This window comes from Canis lupus, chromosome 18 (genome assembly GCF_048164855.1).
Source record: "Canis lupus baileyi chromosome 18, mCanLup2.hap1, whole genome shotgun sequence".
NCBI classification, from domain to species: domain Eukaryota; kingdom Metazoa; phylum Chordata; class Mammalia; order Carnivora; family Canidae; genus Canis; species Canis lupus.
Window position 1 is genome coordinate 19,062,326 of NC_132855.1, and position 18,556 is coordinate 19,080,881.

Consider the following 18,556-nt stretch of genomic DNA (forward strand, 5'->3'; position numbering starts at 1 on the left):
TCCAAGGCACGGCAATAATTTATGAATTTATTTCTGTACCAGAAAGACACAATAAGACAAGTGTTTTTGTGAGATAAGAAACATTTCAGCCACGCCATGAAGCATGAATTGAAATACAGGCGACTAGTCCCACCAGGTAAATGATTATCTGCTGGGGCCAGAGTGAGCAGTCTCAATGGCTGATGAAGCTACTGACCTTGGCATATTTATCATCATTACCCCAGGGGACAGAAACCAATATATCTATTCTTGTGAATACACATCCATAAAAGGAGGTACAATCTAGTGGAAAAGAATTTGTATTTATAGGTGATGTGTGTGTATGTGTGTGTGTGAGAGAGAGAGAGCAAGAATATTTCATTTCTTACACTTTCCACTTTTAATTTTTTTTCTGACAAGGGAATATGACATCAGTTTCTCATCTGCAAGCTCAGATTCATTTGTAATAGCCACTCTGATCTGCAAGACTTCAAGGGGCATAGTTTTTCCTTATAAGGGAGTTGAATAAGGCTGAAAAACAAAGACAATCTGTGTTATCATCTCTCAGGCTATGATTGCCATCTGATTAGGGGAGGCCAGAGGTGAGGGATGTGACCTTGGATGGTGCTGGTGCTGTCTGCCCCTCCCCTGCCCCTCATTCCCCACCCCAGCATGGTGCTAACGGCTTTCTGGACTGGAGTTTAGAGGCAAACTTTGGGACCTCAGTGTACAGAGAGCACCAAGTCTGCTTAAGTGATAGTGAAGCAGAGCCCCATGGAAGCTGTTGTGGGAAGGGGGGTGTAGGAGAGAGGGGGCCAAATGCTCAGTCCACAGCAGTCCTGGGACAAGACTAATAAGATGAGACTGGCTTTATTTCCAGAAAGAAGTAGTTGCCGTTGGCTATAGTTTGCTGGGGCTGCTGCAACAAAGTACCATGAATCAGCTCCAATAACAATCCAGTGTCTCACAGTTCTGAAGGTGAGAAGTCCAAGGTCAAGGTGTGGGCTGGACAGTTCCTTCTGAGGACTCTGAGGGAGAGTCAGCTCCAAGCATCTCTCCTAGCTTCTGGTCATTTTCTGGAGATCTTTGGCATTCCTTAGTTTATAGACGCATCGGCTCACTCTGCCTTCATCTCCTTGCAACGTTCTCCTGTGTGCCTGTCTGTGTCCAAATGTCCCCCTTGTATAAGGACACCAGTTATACTGGAGTATACTCCAGGATGACCCCACCTTAACAATAATTATCTCTGCAACGACCCTATTTCCAAATAATGTGGTATTCTAAGGTTCTTGGACATTAGGGCTTCAACATCTGAATTTATGGAGTGGGAGGATGCACAGTTCAGCCCATAACAGAATTCAGAAATCAATTGATTCAGTTGGGAGTGTCTTTTTTTTTAAGGTTTATTTATTTATTTTAGAGAGAGAGCGAGCACAGAGGGGAGAGGCAGAGGGAGAAGAAGAGAATCTTATGCAGACTCCCTGCTGCTTGCGGAGCCTGACTCGGGACTCAATCTCATGATCCTGAGATCACGACCCTGAGACAAAACTAAGAGTGGGACACCATCCAGGCACCTCCCACCCCCAGGTATCTGCTTATTAATTAAAAAAAACAGGAAAGGAACATGAAACCAAGAGAAGAACCGGTGGGAACAGTTAATTTTTTCCTAACAAAGAATCAAGACATGAGAAAGCAAAGTTTGTGGGGTGAAGGGGTAGGATTCCTTCATCGTTTATCAGGAGTCATCCGTTTGAGGACACGGACAGTATCTGAGTTGAAATATGGTCTCTGGGTCAGAGAGGACCTAAGTCCCCAAAGCTTATGCAAACTCCCAGTGGTATGAGAATTTTAGCTGCCCAGAAAAATTACCCCAAGTCCTTGGCCTAATGCCTTCAGAAATATGGGTGTGCTTACTGGCCTTTCTTCTTCCCTGTGTTCTCAAATATGGTGGGAACTTTTTGAGAAGGAGCAGCTCCTGCAGAAGCATCCCATTCTTTCAGCCTCTTAGCTTCCTCATTGTTATGAAATAGGTCAAAAATACCTTATCTACTTCCTTGACAATCACCACAGTAGGATGAAATTCAGCTAAGGGCAGCTGCCAAGTGCTTTGTTAGATACTGGCTCATATTATCTCAGTCCTCCCAGAAGCCTGTAGTACCATTCCCACTTTCCAGATAAAGCAATCAAGGCTCAGAGTTCAGTGGCTTGCCCAGGGCCCCACGGAAGCCGTGCCTGAGCCCATTTGCATGCACACTGTATCCCTTTCTCTCTGCCTCCCTGCTTCCCTAAGTATTTGAGGGTAAATCTTTGAAGAATGTGAATTTCTAAAAAAATATGAACTCTCACATCGAGGTAAGAATTCATTTTACCAAAAAAAAAAAAAAAAAACTCATTAATTCATTTTACCCTTTTGAGCCTCTAGCATAAAACAAGGAGACCGGATTCAGATGGTCTCCGGGCATCCATGTGGCCCTAACGTGCATCTAAACTTATGATCTTACTTTCCTGTTTGGGATGTCCGAAGAAGAGGATGTAGGCTGTCCATCTGGGAGGGGGGAGGTTGTTTGTTTGTTTTTTTAAAGATGGAATTTTAACATCTCCTTGTGGAATTTCCTGGTTCTCGACCAAGTATGTAGAGCCCATCTCCCAGAAGCTCGTCTATTTTTGGCTGCAGTAGGGTTTCCATCTGGTGATGTGGGTCGCAATGTCTTGGGAGTCCCCGAGTCCCAGAGTTTCCTCTCTTCTCCTGCGAGTGCCCCCCACTCTGGCTCCCGCAGAGCTGGCGGCTGGAAGCCCGCTTTGCACAGAGCAGCAGCCAGTGTCCCCGGCCAGGGACACCCGCCGGCCTTCGTGGGCCCAGAGCGACATCCACGCTGGGCACAGCTCCTGTGGGGCCCCGAACAGGCTTTGACTGATGGAGCTCAGAGCACTGGCTTGTTTGTGGAGATGGTAATGACGCCAGTGAAATTCAATTACTGCATCCCAGAGGACGGCGGCAGCGATAATAAATTAGGGAGCATGAGCTTTGGAGTATCTGAACTGAAATTATAATGGGGCTATTGAAAAACAAACAAACGAGAATCCCAAGCATTCATTTCATAATAGGTGCTGCCGCTTTCCCCACCAAAAAAAATTAGTTCATCAACTCACTCTTTGTTCTTGGCATAAAGGAATATGCCGCAGACACAGCCAAGAACATTTTATCTTAATTACTTGGTATTGTCGTCGCCCCCGGAGCACACCTGGCTTCGGGGTAACTGGTACACAGGGAGGAAGCAGCCGCCTGGAAGGGTCCCCCAAGGCCACCGCACTAATCCGGGCTGTGCCCACAGATGCTCGCGGCCGCCCATGGCCTTGGGTTTCAGGTTGCCACCGGGGCTGGGGTTTGAATGGAGGCTGTAATCTCAGAAGGTCCAGCTAGCACTTAACCGCTGACATCCATCAAGAATGTCAAGGCTCGCATTGTCTCATTAATTTGAACCAGCTTTCCTGCTATCAGATCCTTTTTCATTTCTAACCTTTCCACCCTGCCTTTCTTCCTCTGTGCACAGTTTATAGCCTCTCCTGTTTGCGGTTTCCCTCGGAGAGTTGTGCCCTGGAAGGCCACGCTTGGGGGGAACAGGCGCCCTTGCCCTCCTCCGGGCCCCAAATCGGGCTTGTGTGTTTCTTCCCCGCTGTGAATTGAATGTCAAGTGCGTGGAGGGAGGGAGAACACCGACAGCAGTCTGGGTGTGTCTGTAGACTCTGCAGATAATTTTTTGAAAAAATATTGTATTTATGTATTTATGAGAGACACACAGAGAGACGCAGAGGGAGAAGCAGGCTCCTTGGGGGGAGGGGGGGCGATGTGGGACTAGATCCCGGGACCCCAGGATCATGACTGGAGCCGAAGGCAGATGCTCAACCACTGAGCCACCCAGGTGCGCCTCTGCAGATAATTTTAAAGCCAGAATCACTAACTTCCTTAACTTTGTTTCCTTTCTCCTCCAGATTCCAACATCCAAATGTGTAATGCAGAACTAACAAATTGCCGAACCGAGCAGCTATGAAGAGGATAACCAAGGTGCTAAAAAAAAAAAAAAAAAAAGAAAAAAAATTCTCTGAATTAGCAGCAAATCATTTTCCACCTGTGCTAAATACCTTTTGGGGTCTCTGTGAGACCGAGCCCCTTTCTTGGAGAATTGCTCCTCCCTCCCCCCACCCCACGAAGGACTGCAAACGCAGGTCATGCTTACCTCACATGACCCCATGAGGCTGGCTCACTCCTGATCCACGCTGGACACAAAGCAAGACAGATTCTTGCTCTGGGAGCTGGAATGTCAGACAGTCGTTTGGTTGTGCCGAAGCTGGGAGAAGGTAGCGCTCTGGGGTTCAGGGCCACTATCTTCAGCCATGTGTACTGACAGGTGGAAAGCCAGAGGGGGGTGTAGGGTAAGTTTTGCCATCAGAGATGTTGAGAGAAGCAGACCAGCGACATCCACTCCTTTTATAAAGGATGACCTTCCATTTGCTCTCTGGCCAACCCTCAACTCCCAACTGTGTCCTCTCCTCATGCTTCCTCTTAAGCCTCATCCCTCCATTCCCTTTTAATCTAATCAGCCTCTTGGCCAATGCCTGCTACATGGTCATCTTCTCAGTGCCTTGAAATTTTTTTTTCTAATATACCCACAGATTATAACATTGTAATGTATTATTTTGTCAGAGACAAGGGAACTAGCAGCTTGTGGCATACTATCTCAGGACCTGTGATAGGGTGATTCTCTCCATCCCAAAGAGACAGCAGTTTCAGGATGTCAAGACACAAAAAGCAGCCAAAGGAGTTTACTGTCCCTTTATTTCCCATGAAATACAACGCTAAGTGGTGTTCATATTTTACCCACACTGCTTCCTGTCCTCTGCCAAGGGAGGGATTTCATCCAACATCCCAGCTGTTCTGGGGCCTGAGCTGGGGTGGCTGGGTTGGAAGGGAGGAGGACACACAGAAGGGTTTTGCTCACATGCCACAGCTGTGCCTGGGGCTTCTGTGCAGGCAATCAGGCGACCTTCCCTCAGGCAGAAGCCTGCGGAAACGTCCAGGCTGACTCTCCTCATTTGGCACAGTGAAGGGCAAATATCTCTCCATTATCTGTTAGAAAATGAATGAGCAAGCACAATCTCTAGATGAAGGAAAACTTAAAGAGGAAGTCATATTTCCTATTCTCTGGGTTTAATAATATTCTGCAAAAAAGGTCATGGGTCTGGGTGTAACTAGTTCAAGAACTACGGTCACAGTGTACTAACCTCTTCTGTTCTCCTCTGGAGAAAAAAAAAAAATCAGAATATAAGGTGTTTGGGTCAACTATAACATAAACCTAGGCATGCCAAGCTCTGTGCAGGGATTTTTACAGGGACCTCATTTAAATGTCACAGTGGTTCTATAGTATGACTCTGTCACTATGAATTTTCTAAGCAGTTAAGTGAGTACCTCAAAGGCCACACAACTGGCAAGTAGGATTCCAATCTGGTGTTAAGTGAAAAATGCGGTACAAAAAAAATAAATTAAATAAAATAAAGATAAAAGGTCACATAGCTGGAATGTGGCCTTGAATTTACCTTATTCTTAAAGCTATCCTGATTCCATTGTACTCCAATGCAATATTTCCCAAACTTGTCTGATAAGACTCCTCAGGGTGAATGCTTATTATGAAAACTCTGGGCCTGGGTCTGATCCTGCTGCAGACCTCATAAACCAGAATCTTTTATACAGGGTACGGGAATTCACCCTAGGTGAATCTGACCTGGCAAGTTTTATAAATACTGCTGGTATGCCTTAATTTCTTCTTAACTTAGTAATTTTTTTAAAATGTTTATTTATTTATGATAGTCACAGAGAGAGAGAGAGGGAGGCAGAGACACAGGCAGAGGGAGAAGCAGGCTCCATGCACCGGGAGCCTGATGTGGGATTCGATCCCGGGTCTCCAGGATCACTCCCTGGGCCAAAGGCAGGCGCCAAACCGCTGCGCCACCCAGGGATCCCCTTAACTTAGTAATTCTTGGCAAGATGCATGCAAAAAAAAAAGTTTTTCTCTTTTTAATAAACTTTTTATTTGGGGATAATTTTAGATACTCATCTAAGTTGCAAAGATAATGAAGAAAGAGCCCATCTACCCTCTCCCATCCATTTCCACCTCACATGTAGATCTTACAAAACCGTGGTCCTTTTGTCAAAATGAAGAAATGAACACTGACAAGTTGCTATTAACTGTGTTAGAAATCACTTGTCCTGGACGTGATGATGTAGAAGGAAAAGGAAGGATAGGCCAGCCCGTAGTTTCTTTTTCTCTCCTTATTCCTCAGTAAGCTGAAGGCAGACAGTGTTGGTAGAAGGTGCGTGATCACGAAGCAAGTGGAGTTTAGCTCTTTGCGGCATCTATCACAAGAATGAAGACCATTCTCAGCAGTCAGACTGCCAACATTCCAGAAAATGTCATCACTCCGAAGGGACCCACTGTTATTTGAAGAGCCCCAAAGGGACTTCAATCGCATCGATGTAGAATTCAGTCTCCTTGGAAAGAAAAAGAAGAGGCTACTAGCTGACACATGGTGGGAACTAGAAAAGAACTGGCTCTTGTCCACACTATCTGTAGTCATGTGGGGAACATGATCAAGGCTGTTACCCTGGGCTTCCGTTACAAGATGAGGTTGGTATGTGCTCACTTCCCCATCAACATTGTTCTTCAGGAGAACGATTCTCTTGTTGAAATCCAAAATTTCTTGGGTGAAAAATACATCCTCAGTGTTCAGGTGAGACCAGGTATTACTTGTTCAGTATCTCAAGCCCAGAAAGAGGAGTTAGTTCTTGAAGGAAATGACATTGAACTTGTATCCCAACTCAGTTGCTTTGATTCAGAAAGCCAGGACAGTTAAAAACAAGTATATCAGAAAATTTTGGGGTGGTATCTATGTTTCTGAAAAAGGAATAGTTCAGCAGGCTAATGAAGAAAATATAATCTGTCCAGCTACAGAAATAACAAGATGCTAGATGACTTTTCAGACTTATTTGTGATATTTTAAAGATGCAATAAAAGCTGTATTGATTTGAGGCTTTTTCTTAAACCAATAATAATTAAAAAAAAAAAAAAAAAGAAGCAGCAAGTTGAGTTTATTTCCCGCAGGATTTAAACTGTTCTGGTAAGAACAAAATACATATGCATGTATGAGCTATGAAATGCAAATTGTATAATTTTGGTGATTTCATGGATGAGTTAAATGCACGTCTATTTGCCTTTAAAATTGGCATTGCAAAATTCCTACTAACAGTTTATTTATTTTTTTACACTTTCAGATTCAGATTTTATTTTTTTAATTTTTTAATAATAAATTTATTTTTTATTGGTGTTCAATTTGCCAACATACAGAATAACACCCAGTGCTCATCCCGTCAAGTGCCCCCCTCAGTGCCTGTCACCCATTCACCCCCACCCCCCGCCCTCCTCCCCTTCCACCACCCCTAGTTCGTTTCCCAGAGTTAGGAGTCTTTATGTTCTGTCTCCCTTTCTGATATTTCCCACACATTTCTTCTCCCTTCCCTTATATTCCCTTTCACTATTATTTATATTCCCCAAAAGAATGAGAACATAATAATGTTTGTCCTTCTCCTATTGACTTACTTCACTCAGCCTACTAACAGTTTAAAATTTTGTTTTCTTTACTTGGCATGGCATTAAATAGCAAATAAAAAATATCATAACTAGTTCAGGTAGAGACTGGAGCAGAAGGAAAAAACTCTATTTTAGTTTCACATTGCACTTTTCCCCTATTTTTTGAACCAGGGGCTCCACATTTTCCTTTTGCACTAGGTCCCACAAATTATGTAGTCAGTCCAGCTGATCCCAGTCTAGAGCAATTGTCTTGACTTAATGAAGCCTCTGATGGTAGTGATCGTGGCACACAGACAGATAAGTGGAAAGATGTATCAGGGGAAGGGGACTTTCTACCTTCCTAGGCAATTACATCAATGGAGGGGGCTTGTTCTCTTGCATTAACCAACCCAGATGGCTATAGGCACCTCAGGATGATTCCTGATATTTTTGCACTGCGAGATACGGCCTGGGGCAGTGGAATTCCTGTTGGACATTCCCAGTGGCCATGTGTTTTTTGATGCAGAAAGTGTAATGGCAAATGCCACACCAAGACACTTGACCTGCCCCAGGCATGTGGCTTTTGCATATACCACTCTATATTGTACTGCTTAATTATTTCTGTGCTCCAGTGGGCAGTTTTCCTTTTTTTAGTTTGAGTATTAAATCAAAGAGGTATCCCTCTGCATCTCCAAAACTTGCTAACTCATTAAACACAGAATGGGGTATTTCTGTGAAAAGACAGCACAGTGGGTTTGGGAAGGCAACTTTAATTTATATCTGAAAACAAATTAACCTAATGGAGCAGAACAAATACAAACGGCTGTACAACCAACCTGCACCAGGAAACAAAACATGGCTCTTCGGCTAATTATAGGACACAATGGCACCCTCTTCCATTCTGAAGTTTTTGATGCAAGGTGCCTTTTAGGACAATGTGTCTCTTTTGAAATAAGAAAGATTTCCAGCTGGTGGTGTGAGGCCTATCTTTCTCTGTGGAGCAGGGCCATTGCTGCTGGGACACATGGACAGAGATGCCAGCCACAAGAATGAGGAGCAACTCTTCATGTGCCAAGGTGGCAACTACTGGCAGCCCTGGGTGTGGGCTTGTCCTTCTTGTTCTGGTCACACCTGAGTCACCCAGTGATAAGACATGTGATCAAACACCGAGCTTACTTAGTAGGTGGTCAACTCAAACATCTGCCCAGAGCCCTTCTATCTGCAGAAATCAGAAGGGGGTGTGATGGGCGGTGGGTCCTCTCCCACCTCCTCCCCAGCCAGCCTCCCTAGGCAGTGTCTCACAATCTCCAACCTCCAGTTCTTCTCTATACCTCTTGTTCTCATACTCCATCTTCATTTGTCTTCTTCACTGTCTTCTCCTTCCTCTGTACCAGTGCGATTCCTGCCAAGGTGAGGACTTTCTCTGTCTTGGTCATTGCCGTTTCCTGGTCCCTTACACGTTGCCCAGTACACACTAGGTGCTGGGTAATTATTGGTTGAATAAATTGTCAAGCAGAACTGTCAAGCCTACTTCTCCATATGCCACATCCCCAACCCCCTGCACCCCTACCCTATGCTCCAGCCGCCTAAAGATCTGTGGAGATCTGCAGCACACATCCACAAATTATCATGTGCGGTTCCTCCCTCTTGCAATAGCATTTCCCCTTTATACCTGTGCTCAGCTCTTCTTTTTCCTTCTGCCTCCCACTGGGGCCTCAACAGCTCCATAATGTCTTCCCATGGTGCACACTTATTGCTGAACCATGCTGAATGAATGGAGCTTTCTTAGTTTGCATCCTCCCCGAGAAACACTAAGCAACTCCAGGACTGGAAGGTGCCATCTGTGTCTTTTTTTTCCCCTTGCACTGGTGCTTTAGATGTTCGACATGAATACACAAACGACATGTCCTTAGACACGTGGCAAGGATCAGGCTAGTGGCCAGATATCCTGGTCTTCCATCCGTGGTACTTCATTTGTCATTCCCATCAGAGAATGCCTTTGAGAAGACATTCTCCACAACTTCCCCCAAACCCAGTGTGGTTTCTGCACTTCCACACACTTCAGCTTACGGATGCCCATTCTTTCTTCCCCAAACAAATTCTTTCCTTAATTTATCATTGTCCTAATTTTGTATATTAATTGCAATATCATCTGCTTGATTAATTCTCACAAAGTGTTAGAGCACACAGAGATTTGAGGCATGAAGATTTTGTTGGAATTCATAGATGTTTGGAAGTTACTTAAACCAAAGGAATACATCCTGGGCACATTTGGAAGTCTTTTGGTGTCTGTTCCATGAATACATTTTCCTTTTCATGAAAAGTTTCAAACACACATAAAAATAGACGGACCAGTACAATAGTAGGAATAATACAAGCCTCATAGATTCATCACTCAGATTAACAATTATCAACGATTCGCAACATTTCCTTTTCCTTTTTTATTCTTTGTTGAATTATTTGAAAGCATATCCAGACAGCATATCATTTTATCCTGCTTCAAAATGCCTCCTTTTTTTTTTAACATAACCACCCCTAACAAATTAACAATAATTCCTTAGAAATGTAATAAAATGTTCACGGAGATATTTGGAGGGAGGGGGTCTAGCTTCTCCGTACTCTCTAACTATAACAGAACAGAAGTCATCCCTACTAGAGAAGGGTATGTGTATCCATTTTACCTTCTTACAAATTTTAGATGGAAGTGTGAAATGTCTCATACTTTTTGTCCTGGATGAGTGGGGCTACATTAGAACTATCTTAATCGTCTAGAATTTTCTCCTCTAAGGGTCTCAATAGATGCTGGCTTTGGAGAGCTGCATCCTCTCCGTGGCCCATCCGCAGGCCATGCTTACACCATCCAGGCCCTCTGAGGGCTGGCACTTGCGCTCACCACCTGTGGAGGTATCTATACCATGGCTAAGGTCACCCTTAGATGATCAGGTGTTTCCATTTTCTGCCCTCCTGTTTGGGCCTGAGGTTTCATAAGCATAGTGACGAGGTAACAATAAGGAGAAGGTATTCAGATTCGTTAAGTGAATTTTACTCCAGTTTAAACTTTCAGAATCCCCATGTCCCCTACAGCATCCACAGGCCCGAGGAGAGGGAACTAAAGAGACCTCAGGACGTGAACCGCCTGGCGGAGCCTTTCTCGCCTCACAAGGAAGCACTTGACCACTTGACCGAGGGCACGGGCCCCCCCAGATGATCCTCTTGCTGCTCCCAAGCGCCAGCACTCCTGGTGCCCATCGCTGCTCGCACACTCCCGGATTTGGCAGGACCCAGTTCCTCCTCCTCCCACCCGCCTTCCTCCCACCCACCCCTCAAGCTCATTTCCCTTCCTTCTAGAGCACAGCTTGTTTTCCCTCGTTGCTAAGCAGCCTGGGGCACCCTGGCAGTGCTGGCTGCTGCCTGTCCACTCCCGCCCTCTTCTGATTATTCAGATTAACCCCATGTGGCTGGCCCTAGATGAAAAGCCTGGGGCGGTGTGACAGTCCCAAGAATCACATCAGGGAGTCGGTAACAATCTACACTTTGCATTTCCTAGCACAAGGTCCTTTCTGGGGGCAAGGAAGTGTCATGGCCCAGGGCTCTGTGGCCACACACCCCCGACTTTGTATTTTTTTTTTTTAAGATTTTATTTATTTATTCATGAGACACAGAGAAAGAGGCAGAGACACAGGCAGAGGGAGAAGCAGGCTCCATGCAGGGAGCCCGACGTGGGACTCGATCCCAGGTCTCCAGGATCAGGCCCTGGGCTGAAGGCAGTGCTAAACCGCTGAGTCCCTGGGCTGCCCACACCCCCGACTTTGAGTTCTGGTTCCACCACTTAGTAATGGAGTGACTTCATAGGCAAGCTACTTGCTCTTTCCAGCTAAATCTTGGTTTTCCCACCTGTGAAAGGGAATGATACCATAACGGTTTCTGCATTCGCTGGCTCTGAAGTTTGAATTCCTCAGTGTGTCGAGTGCTCGGTATAGGGCCTACTATGTAGTGAGAGCTCAGGATACCTTAGCCGATACTGGTGCTATTTGCACAGCAGTACCGTGTCCATCATCTGCTTTCACCACAGTATTAGTTACCTAGTAAAGGTAACCATTAATACTTCTTTTTTGGGTGTGGAAAACACAGGCCCAGAGAGGTAAAGCAACTTCCTCAAAGGCAAACAGCAAAACCAGCGTTGGAGTTAGATTTGTTGTGAGTTTTCCCTCCTTTGTCACTGGGCCCCACATGTATTTAAGTCTTTTTTTTTTTTCTTTTGAAGATTTCATTTATTTATTTGAGAGGAGAGAGAGCATGAGTGGGATGGGAAGGGGCAGAGGGAGGAGCAGGCTCCCCGCTGAGCAGGGAGCCCAATGCAGGGCTGGATCCCAGAACCCTGACATCATGACCTGGGCTGAAGGCAGATGCTTAACAGACTGATCCACCCAGGTGCCCCCAGACACGTCTAAGTCTTAAGATTGATCCCACCCAGATCTTTCTTTGGGAAAAGGAATTTACTTGGAAGCAATCAACCCCATGGGTTTTGTTTCCCACTTTGAAACAGTATATTTGATCAATACATTAAATCATCCCCAAGATGAAAATATGCGTGCACCCCTTTCCATGTCTGGTATAATGAGAATGAATGAATAATTTGGACTTTAGGCCAAATCAGAGCATGAGGACTGGAAAGGAAAACTTAGCCTTGAAGTACATGGTGTTGAATCCACCTGCCATCCATGGAAGCACCAGGGCTTAGGGAAGCCAGGCTTCATAAAAGAAAAGGAAGGAAGAGTACATCACACTTGTGTTGTCAGACTAATGTTAAGTCTTTTCTCTTAGCCCCTAATGATCCTAATTAGGCTACCTCCACTTGTTAGAATGAGCTAATCCATGGAGGTTCCAAGGGGACAGAGGCTCAGATTTGATGCCTGAAACTCCTACTTCCTTTAGCTGTGTTTTGTAGCCCTAGGCTGCACTTGACCCCGGCCTGGTCCTGGTCTCTCAGGGGACCTAGTGAGGGCAGCCGCGCCATGCCTTTCAACTCTTTTGGAGGATCAGCTTCAAGACTCTGCAACACTAAGTGGCATTTGAGTACCACCTTTACAATTTCTATTATATCCTGGACCATCATGTCAATATTTTCTTTAAATGTACTCCTTTTATAATTAAAAACAATTTTAAATCCTTGTATTAGTCAGGATAGGATGGGCTTTGTTGCATTAATAAACCCTAATGTCTTAATGGCTTAACATAGCAAAGGTTTATTTTTTATTTATGTGAAATCCAATGTGAGTCTGATGACTTTCCAGGGCAGCTTTTCTTGGAGATGATTCTTAGATGATGGCCCTTAGGTCCAGGGTCCCTCTGTTTTATTATTTTTTTTTATTTTTTATTTTTTTAATTTATGATAGTCACACAGAGAGAGAGAGAGAGAGGCAAAGACATAGGCAGAGGGAGAAGCAGGCTCCATGCACCGGGAGCCCGACGTGGGATTCGATCCCGGGTCTCCAGGATCGTGCCCTGGGCCAAGGGCAGGCGCCAAACCGCTGCGCCACCCAGGGATCCCCGGTCCCTCTGTTTTATAATGCCACCACCTCCAGGTGTGGTGGGGAAATTCGGGACATGTTACCCTACGATGTGCTGCTTTGGCATGTTGATTATTTTGAGTTGAAGGCGCTTGATAAACAGCCAAGGCAGAGAGGAGAGAGGCTTATTCTGAATTCTCCTTATTTGCCTAAATACAGAGGTTCCAAAAGGACCCAACTGTCCTAACCATCTTTCCTGAGAGTTCCATCAACCAGGGAGGATTGAGTCTAATCACAGAGGAGGATTCTCGGTGCCAACACCACACCCAGACAAACCGGGTCATGAACGATCACACCTCCCATCTGTTCTTCTAAGGGTCCATTCATCTTTCCTAAGAATCATTTACTCTCTCCTGAGTTGCCCTTTACCCACTTCCCCTGTGTAGATGACATATAAGTTCTCGGATCCCACTGGATTTGGGGGTATTTGTGCTTTTTCTTGCGATGCTGCAAGCACATGATATTTAAAGTCAATATATGTGCATAGGTTTTCTTCTGTTAATCTGCTTGTTGTCAGCTTATTTCAGAGACACAGCTATTGAAGGCTCTTCTCCCTTGCTGTGGCATCCAGGGGCCATTGAGGCAGGAGAGAGAGGCGACAGGGGCTGCACACAGGCTCGAGAGTGTTTCAGCCCAGAAAGTGCCATAAGTTCTTTCCACTCACATTTTGCTGGCGAAGAGCAAGGGGCATGGCCATGGAGCGGGCATGTGAGGTATTCACTGAGCCCGAGGTCCCCATCCTGAGGACAGGAGGACAAGAATGGAAAGCTGCTGTTATCGCTTGCTGGGAATAAGATAGGGTCATAAATAGATGTAACGAGAACAATGTGTTAAATTCTAGGTAGATATTTTTGTCTGCTAAACATTCTGATTCTTAGATTTAGTTTCTTGTCCAAGAGATGTTGGGGTGAGGGGGGCGCAGGAGAGAGAGATACAGGAGTTGAAGATCTATTAGCACCACATGGAGACCCCTCTCTCTAAAGGAATTGGAAAGATGGGAGGCTCATTGAAGCAGAAATAACTTTCTCATTATTTGAGTCAATGTTTTGTTTAATACCTTGCCCACACCCTATCTAAAATCATCTCTCCACCTAAAACCTTGTGAGGGCCAGCAGGCATCCGTCTACGCTGCCCTATGGGCCTGAGTCAACACCACTCTCCAAGGCAGCAACAAATATTTATGAGATTTACGGTGTGCCTGGTGCCGAGCTCCTGCCCAGAGCACAGAGATGATGATGACTGCCCCTACCCATAAGATTTCAAAGAATGGAGACACAGAGAAATAAACCAACAGTCATAATACCATGTGCAAAATGCATCTGGGAACGGTGAGGTGTTATCGGAGTGACCCTTGAAGGACAGCTGAGTTTTCAAGAAAAATTCTCTAACATCCTGGTTGTTTTTATGTTCACTGCTTGATTTTGCTTCCTTTTAATTTTTCTTTCGGTAATATTAATGGTATTCTATTTAAGATAAAAACCCACTGGTAAAAGGAAAAAAAAAACCCAGCTGATGTTTTTTAAGTACTTTGAATTTAGTGCCTCTTGAGACATGAAACATTCTCAAGGGGCTATATGATAAGAAATATAATGCCGGTTCAGGATGTGGAGAAGCCAGATTGCAAGTTGTGGAGAAGGTCAGAAACGATGTCAGATCAATACAGCAGTTACTGATTGAACTCACTAAATGGAGGGGAAAGGCAGCAAGCTGCGTGTGTAGCCCAGCTTCTGTACCGTGCAGCACTGACAGCCTTGGTGTGCAAGGCTCGTAAAATCAGAGAGTCTGACCACATATGCAGTTCTGCTCTCTGAATGTTCCTAGATGCAAAGGAAGCTCTCCCGTCAAGCTTACCCCCAGAGAACAGATGACCTTGGAGTGCTTGGGCTCTATGTTTAGCCTCAGCCATTCCCTCATTTATTATTCTAGTGCATTTGGGTTTGTTTTTAGGTGTTGGGGAAATAGTATTAAGCTTATCACTGCTGTTTCCATTTATTTCTATCTCCTGGAGTGCCTGCTGTGTGCCAGGCACCGCTCCAGCTGCTTTCGTAATAGTGATTAACTTAATCCTGATGAAACGAGTACTGTTATCATGCCCATTTTAGAGATGGGAAGACTGAGGACAGGGAGGTTGAATGACTTCTTCAGTGTTAGCTATCAAGAAAGGGACAGACAGAGGTTCAGTATCAGGCAGTCTGGGTCAAGATCTTGCAATCACTTCCTTGCACTGTCTCTAGGCAAAGTAGTTGAAAGTGTCAGTAATAAGATGAGGAATGGAATAATGACTCCCACAAAACAAGTGTTTTTTTTTTTAATTAAAAAGCATGAGAGAATGACAGATGTTGTACATGCCCTTGAGTGAAGCCTTCTCAGAGAAGAAACACAGTGTGAGAGAGAGAAGGGGAAATGCCTCATACCATTACGGACCTATCAGGCTTTAAGTGCATTAGCTCATCTGCAGGACCCAGCACCCTGAGGAGGTAGGGCATTATCATCCCCAAGCTAAGTAACATGTTCAGGGTCACCCAGCTGGTAAATGGTGGAAATAAGACCCCAATCCCAGGTGCCTAGAGGCAGAGCTGATGCTCCAGACCACTGCCTGGCACCCTGCAAGGGCAGGGCTAGGATCCACACATCTCTGTTAGGAGAGGACCCAGGGGTCTGGTGAGGGGGCAGCTGGTGACTCCTTTGCCAGGGACAAAGAGGGTGTTCTAAGTTGAGGTGTCCTGGGGCCACTGCCTTGCAGAAAATGGGTCTCCCAGGACTAGCAGGCATCTGAAAGACGGATGTAACTGCCTTAGCCTAGTTCAATCAGACTGACAGGTCTACTTAGGGCAAAAACACCGGTGCATAAGGGGTGCAGATCAACAAGAACAGTGTCTGATTTTTTTTTTTAAGATTTTATTCATTCATTCATTCAGACAGAGAGAGAGAGACAGAGAGAGAGGCAGGGACACAGGCAGAGGGAGGAGCAGGCTGCCTGCAAGGAGCCTGATGTGGGACTCGATACCAGGACTCCAGGATCACGCCCCAGGCCTTAGGCAGGCGCCAAACCGCTGAGCCACCCAGGGATCCTCGAACAGTGTCTGGTGTTAAGTGCTGCACGACTAGATGACACCCTTGTTTAGTGGAAATCATCTGCAACCTGCAGTCACTCTGGACCAGGGTCCCTCACCCTGAATTTTTCTTCCACTTTGCCTAAAAAAAAAGAAGAAAAAAAAAAAAAAGGTGGATTCACATGCATAGCATTTTGTCATGGTAATTTGTCAATATTTTGGGGAGCGTATGGCCACGGTGAAGAGGGCGTGGAAAGCATACTCCGCACACTTCCTTACAATACCTCGATTTTCTCTGGTCTCTAACCGAAGGGTGAGCAAGTTCTTGTCTTGCACCATAGTGCCCCCGAGCGGTCTCCTGGTTTTACAGCACGCGGCAGAAAGGCGCTAATCAAACCACTTTATCAGACTGGAAACCCAGCCAGGGACTCCACACGGAGCTGGGCGGGGTCCGCAGAGCGACTCCGGCTTCTGGCTTAGCGGAATCCTGAGCCTGGGGCGTCCCCCCCCACCCCGAGCCGCACCCCTCTCCTCCCTGAGCCCCACCCATCTTCCTGCAGCCCCATTCCTGCACATCCCAGCACCAGCACCCAGTGACCCCTTGCTCCTTCCTGCCAGCGGACTGGGCCTCTTCTTTGCAGGAAAGAATTCAAAGCTGTTTTCATTTTAAATAGAAGGAGCATCCTGTCCCTAGAAACAGCCGACAAGAAGCGTTTTATGAATGCCCAGAAGAGAGCTGCCACACGAAAAATAGAAACGATTCAGCTGGAAAAAAAAAATGTGGATGATTTGTTGTTGCTGTTTCTGAGCTGGACCTCAAAAACTTCCCCTGGAATGTCCTTCCTCCCAAGTGGACGGTGCTACTGTGCAAGAGCCTGTCTGTTCTCCTTACCCAGCTCCAGACCACTTAGTTAACCTGATGCGACAGGCGTAGCCCTGCAAATGCACGGATTTGTCATCTTAAGAGCTTTGGTAAGCCCAGGGAAGTCTCAGAGAACTAGAGACCACTCTAATGGCCTTCTTCTGTCAATAGGTGACATTGTGCCATTAGTAATCCTATAAAGCTTTTCTTTTTCTTTTTTTAAGATTTTATTTATTCATGAGACACACACACACAGAGGCAGAGACACAGGCAGAGGGAGATGCAGGCTCCATGTAGGGAGCCGGATGTGGGACTCGATCCTGGGACCCAGAGATCACTCCCTGAGCCCAAGGCAGACGCTCAGCCACCCAGGCGTCACCCTATAAAGCTTTTTAAAAAGGTGGAAACCCAGGAGAATGGAGACCAAGGAAGCTACTCTACAGATTTTGAAACCTGGTTCTTCAAGAAGGACATTTTAAAAAAGTAACTGTACATGTGGGCTTCAATGATATGTTTAACTATCTCAGAATATAGCACTCAAAACATCACCTCATCCAAATCTGGATGGTGAATTCATGATTGGTATTTACTTTTTTTTTTTTTTTTTTTGCAAAGGGCGTTTTCTATTTTCAGAAAGTAAAATTTTATTGAAGGCCTCGGGAGCTAGAATTTTATTATTTTTTTTTTTTTGGCAGCTAAGTCAAACAAATACCAAAAAGTTTCATACTAAACTAGAGTTATTGAAGCAGTTCTGATTTTAGGCCTAAAGCACACAAATAGCAAAGAGCCTGGAAGGTCAGATACTGTGAACTGGACATTTGCAGAAGCCTTTGCGATGGGCAGCAGCTGGGTTTCCTTAAGATTTATAAGCTTAATAGAATAAATATGCCCTTGTTTCTTTCTGCTGCATATGAGCATGCACCAGAGAAAGAAACCCCACTACTCCCTTTACCCTGCCCCACATTTTAAAAAAATTTCTCCTCTATTCTTGCCTCACAGTGTGAATGGCTTAATCAACAGCTTGTGCTTCAAAACAATAAAATGTGCATAGATGTTTTATAAAAAGGAATAGACATGGTAGAAACCTCCCATGTATTTGTTTATGCTTCTGAAGCTTATTTAACCTTCTTCTTGTCACTTTATTTGGTTTGACTCCGAGACCCCAAGTTAACAGGAGTCTGAGCCCCAACACTCTGGTGATAGATACCACCTAAAAGATGATATCTATGGAGGTAGACATAAACTTGTCAGTATGATCAAGATGGGAATTTGTGGAGGTGAACAAGACAGATGGTGAAGTCAGGGAGTCTGGCTGTCAAATTACCCATCCTCAGATCCAAGGATCTCTACTGCTCTTACAGCTCCATCAACATGGTCCTCAAGATAAGTGGAGAGAGCTACTGTGTGACAAAGGTGCCAGGTGGCTGCTACAAACTTCCATAACAAGCAGTTGAATTGTTAAGGAGTTTTAAA

General features: G+C 45.2%; 1 pseudogene; it reads left to right on the forward strand.

The window, feature by feature from the left end:
• The first annotated feature begins 6,399 nt into the window (after window positions 1–6,399).
• Window positions 6,400–7,000, forward strand: LOC140608549 (large ribosomal subunit protein uL6 pseudogene; annotated as a pseudogene).
• The last annotated feature ends 11,556 nt before the right edge of the window (window positions 7,001–18,556 follow it).